This window comes from Lissotriton vulgaris, chromosome 3_1 (genome assembly GCF_964263255.1).
Source record: "Lissotriton vulgaris chromosome 3_1, aLisVul1.2, whole genome shotgun sequence".
Lineage (NCBI taxonomy): Eukaryota > Metazoa > Chordata > Amphibia > Caudata > Salamandridae > Lissotriton > Lissotriton vulgaris.
The window spans coordinates 383,606,655-383,612,256 of record NC_141689.1 but is presented as its reverse complement, the minus strand read 5'-3'; the positions used below and the strand labels follow the sequence as shown (position 1 = coordinate 383,612,256).

General features: G+C 44.3%; 1 pseudogene; it reads right to left on the bottom strand.

Moving 5' to 3' along the window:
• Positions 1–3,019: 3,019 nt before the first annotated feature.
• On the bottom strand, positions 3,020–5,326 carry LOC147726488 (vacuolar protein sorting-associated protein VTA1 homolog; annotated as a pseudogene).
• Between the last annotated feature and the right edge of the window lie 276 nt (positions 5,327–5,602).

Below are 5,602 nucleotides of genomic sequence, written 5' to 3'. Positions count from 1 at the left end.
CCTTTTCCTAATCCCCCTCAGACCAAAAAGAAAAAGACTCAATCATGTTCTTTCTCAGGTAATGCCCCATCAATTTGGAATTCTCTTCCCAAAGACCTTCGCTGCAACCCTTCCTACCCACTTTTCAAGAAAAAGCTCAAGCTGCTGCTTCTCAACAAATATTGGGATCCTTAATTCTTATTGAACTATCGGTCCATTTACTCTTTGCTGTCCTATACACTCTCCCTTACACTACGTTTCCTACTCTCGCTTTTCAAGAACTACCTCAAGCTGCTGCTTCATAACAAATATTGGGGTCCCTACTTCCTAATGAACTATCTGCCCACTTACTCGTGGCATCCCTCTCCATTCTCTCTTGCTTCTACTCTTCCTACTCTCGCTCTCCTTCTTTCTCCCTCTAACTAAATACTTTACCCCCCTATTTACTTTCTCAACAGCTCTCTTCTCCTTTACTAGCTCTCTAAAAGCTACTCCTTCTTTTCCTTTTACACTGGGAGGACTCTATCACCTAGTATATGTTAAAACTGTGTTGTTTATTGATTTTCCTTTTCATGATGTGTTAAGTATCCTGTAAAGCGATCTGATACTCTTGGGTCCAGTAGCACTATATAAAAACTTTTAAATGAATAAAAATAAATAAATAAATATGTTTGCATTCCACATTTGCAAAATAACTGGTTGGTTGTCAATAATGTACTTTGAAGCTTCTGTACTTTTTAAGTTGTATGTATTCTTGAGAGATTTTTTAGTTACTGTATGTCTTACTGCTCTTCCTTTAGAAATTATAGGATGTGGGAATCCAAAACGACATTTTGTATAAGATTTTCCTTTACATTTATATATCCGTCTGCAGTATTTCCCACATACATGACATTGAAAGTGTAACACATGTTGTATCAAGCTCTTTTCTCCTCAATCAATCAATCAATCAATCAATAAGGAATTTGTAAAGCGCTCTACTTACCCGTGAGGGTCTCAAGGCACTGAGGGTGGGGTGGGTGGTGAGATGCTACTGCTGGAAGAGCCAGGTCTTGAGGTCTGCCGAATATGGGTTGGGAGGGTGTTCCAGGTCTTGGCGGCGAGGTAGGAGAAGGCTCTGCCGCAGGATGTGGTTCGTTGGATGCGCGGGACGGCGGCGAGGGCAAGGCCGGCGGAGCGGAGCTGGCGGGTGGGGTGTAGAAGTTGAGTCTGTTCTTCAGGTATGCTGGCCCGGTGTTGTGAAGTGCTTTGTGTGCGTGGGTGAGGAGTTTGAAGGTGATCCTTTTGTTGACGGGGAGCCAGTGCAGGTCTCTCAGGTGGGAATAGATGTTGCTGCTCGGGGGACGTTGAGGATCAGTCGGGCTGAGGCGTTCTGGATGCGTTGTAGTCGTTGCAGGTATTTGGCTGGGATTCCTGCGTAGAGTGCGTTGCCGTAGTCCAGCCTGCTGCTGATGAGGGCCTGGGTAACTGTTCTTCTTGTTTCATTTGGAATCCACTTGTAGATCCTGCAGAGCATGCGGAGGGTGTTGTAGCAGGAGGAGGAGATGGCATTGACCTGCTTCAAAATGGAGAGGAAGGAGTCGAGGATGAATCCTAGGTTGCGTGCGTGGTCCATGGGTGTCTGAGCTGCTCCCAGTGCGGTCGGCCACCAGGAGTTGTTCCAGGCCGAGGGGGCGGGCCCTAGGTTGAGGACCTCCGTCTTGTCCGATTTCAGACGGCATTTACCCACAGCCATATTCGGTAAACGGGAGAAGCTGATCCCAAACAGATACCGCCGCAGGTCAACAGGGACATGAATACTAGTCGTATCATGAAAAACTCTTTTTAAACGAAAACTGGTTTTAACTGGGAACAGCGCAATAAATATTTTTCCACAGTCCTAAAACAGGACAGAAAACTGATTTCACAGATTCAACGACTCTCACCAGACCACTTGGTAATAAGGGTTGCAGAAACTGATATTTAGAATACAAGCTACCCGTTAAACAAGGGGAGATCTGATTGACCCCCTTGGTGTGACAGAAAAACAGAAAGTTTTGATAAAGGTGGCAATTATCACTAGAATCCACCAAAACTCGTCGACGCTACTCCTGGTATAATTCAAGACTCCGACATTGATGTTGATGCACAGATTCTGTAGTAGCAAAATATCGGTGGAAATATAATGGAGTCCGAATGTACAACTTGCCTTTAACAATTTTTATGTTTTACCTCTTCTGTCTCTAGTCTCAATTATGCAGGCCATAATTGATTGTTTTGTTTTGTTTTAAGTATTTTAGATTAGGGCATTAGATTAGTTAGCCCTACATTATTCTTTTTACTTCTGTGTATACATAATAAATGATCTTTTAACTTTCATCTTTGATGTATAATCAGACCCTCCAGCATTTCGCGATTTTGCGATTTGCAAAATAGTCGCAAAATCAGCAGAGGAGCGCGATTCCCGCAATATGTACCCTTTTGGCCGTGAAAAAGGTCTCCGGCAGACAGCAAAAGAAATGATAACATCTTATTGGCTGTACGCGCATAGCGCATACGTCACTACGTGGCTCCTACACTGCAATACTTGCCTGCTTCTAACTGCGGCCGGCATTAGGGAATACGCAGAAAATACAGTCTTGTCAGTGGGCCCTTCTGAAGCTATTTTTATTGAAACCACATTGCAGGCTTTTTTTTTTAACAGAATTATTCATTTTATTTTGTCAGTGCTGAAAGGGGATATTAACAATTCTTTACACATGTAAATAATGTTGCCAACATGAAAGAAATTTACTTTTTCGATCTCTGCTTCGGAGGTTATCCGCAACTTTATTTGACAACCCCAGGTCATCCCTGTGGTACTGGTGCACAGTACCAGAAACGGTAGGGAAAGGAGAAGCAGGGGGGGCTTTGATCAGTGCTTCGGGGACCGTTTGGCATGGAGGGAGGCTGTTTTGGGACAAGATGCTCCCTATTAAAAGTTTTCGTCTTACAAACTGAAGGCATAATAGACGGGCTTCTCTTTCTTTTGGGCCGGACACACATTCATTTGAAAAATGTTTCACTCTCTCACTGTGGTGAGTAACTTGAGGGCCTTTTGCAGGTTCTGTATGGCGGTGTTGACTTCTTCGTACTGCAGTGCACTGCCGGCATACTTGCAATACTTCTACGCTCGGGTGAAGTCTTCTGGGGTCTGTCAGACATCTCCTTTAGAACTGTGGAGTGGGCTGGACAACAGTACTAATTGCAACACCTGTATTATGTGGCACCTCAGCTGGAGTGTTGGCTGGAGATGGGCACCAGGTGGGATCTGTATTCCGGTGTAATTGCTTGATGGCATGTCGACAGGTACATATGTGGAAGACGATGGATGAGCTGCAGGCGGAGGATGAAAAGCAAAGCCACTTTCTTCATCTTCATCCTCGTAGCCTTCCATTGCAACAGGTCCAGCCTGGGGCGTCTCTCCTTTCTTTAGGCAATTGTGAATATATGTTGCCTTCCACCTTGCATACTTTCTGTAATGAAGATTTTCTTCAGTGAGAGCTCCAAACACCGCCAGCGTTTCAAGCAGCAGGCTTGATGTATAGAAAGACTTTACCATATTCTTGTGAAATCGTCCAGCTCTGTCTTCATTATCAGCGTACAAGAACATTTTTAATGCATAGTTTTCCACATGGGCACTGCCAACTACTTCATTGGTGATGGACTCACTGTCCCCAAGCTGTTTCCTCAAAGATTCTAATTGATCCATCAATTTTGACAAAAATGTGCGGCACTCTGGGGATTTGCTGTTAATCTTCATCCCGGTTTGCATGGCATATAGACGACAGTAATAGACTACCTTTACTTTACTTTGATACCTTTATTTCGGTCATAGACCATAAAAGTGCAATAAAATATGTACAAGCACAGTGTTAAAATATAAATACATCGAGTTAAAAAGTTATTAAACAGTGGATATCAAAGTAATATTTATGAATGGAAGTGGTCGTCCCTTAGTCCTTGTGGATTATTACGGATCTTCTCCTCCACATACCGAGAAGAAACCTGGAAACAGCGAAGACAATGGGGGGGGGGTAGTATCATAAGTTAAGACTCTACAGGCGAGAGCACAGTGCCTAAAGCCCAAGTTCTTGCAAAGTGGGATGATCCAGTACTTCCGAATTTCGCCATATGCTGGGCAGAAAAAGAGGATGTGTGTAATGTCTTCCCTGTCATGATTGCAGGCAGGGCAGTTAGGTTTCGTCGCTTTAGCCTATCTTGAAGTGAATTCTCCGACTGGTAGGGAGCCATGTCTCAGTTGAATGTAAAGCTTTCTTGCCAGTGGAGGTTGCACCAAGTCCAAAAACACCTCCATCCTGAATTCATCTTTGGTTGTAAGAAACTCATTGGATAGTCTGCCCAGGGAATTAGAGGAATGTAGCATTTTGAGGTTATACGCTTTAACAGCTGTCACCAGGACAGACCTTTGGGTCCTCAAACAGCTATCCTCCGGTGTGTCCCAAAGTTGGGGAAGGCCGATTTGGTAGAAAAGGGATTTAACATGTGTTAGCCATGGTATGTTCTTGGTCTTCAACTGCCCCCAAATGATTTTAAATTCTGCTCTGAACGGTTCCAGCTCCAGGACAGACCAGAGCCTTCTCCAATAGAGCAGAGGTCGGGCTGCCGCCAGCTCAGTAATAGGTTCCAGACCCAGGTCCAAACGTAGTGGGAGCAAAGGTGTACTTTGAGGGAGATCAAACAGATGCCGCATGAATGAATGTTCTGCTTTCATCAGGTTACATGTGTTAGTGTGTCCCCAAAGTTCGGCTGCATATAAGGCTGCAGACCTGACCTGTATTTTATATATTTCTAGGGCAGGGGTAACCGGTTTAAAGGATGAGGCACTGCAAAATCTGCCTATGCCACCCACTATCTGTGCTAATCTCAGGGAGGATTTAGAGACTTGCTGGTCCCATATGAATTGTTCTGTCAGAGTCACTCCCAAGTATGTAAAGATCTTAACTCTCTCAAGATCGTTGGTGATGGACTCACTGTCCCCAAGCTGTTTCCTCAAAGATTCTAATTGATCCATCAATTTTGACAAAAATGTGCGGCACTCTGGGGATTTGCTGTTTTGCTGTTAATCTTCCTCCCGGTTTGCATGGCATATAGACGACAGTAATAGACTACCACCGGGTCGCGTTTCTCGTGTTCCTGCGCTGTCCGTAGGTGATGTTGTAACCTCTTGAACTGCGGGGGTAATGGGGGCGCAGGGGCAGCCATCCTGCTGATCCACCTACGTAGCCCACTGGAGTTCTTAGAAACCGCTCTAAGCTGTCACTCCCCTGTCTCGATTCTCTCCCACATTGCGGTCTTTAACTAATCCTGTCATCTGACCTGCAGAAAATTAATTTGACAGTTATAGTCAATGCTTGCAAACACAATCCTGTTCTATCCGTCATAGGTCACCAGCTTCCTTTCTAGATTACAGACTTCTAAAGAGCATCGGGGAGTCGTTTATTAGAGTGAAATTACCGCTGATACTATTCCTCAGCTGGTTAATATTTTGGCAGCTGCACTTTTTCACGTGCACAAAAACTTATGTTTCAAGTCGAACCAAATAAATAAGTAGAGCTAAAAAAGATGAATGCTAAATAGTTAC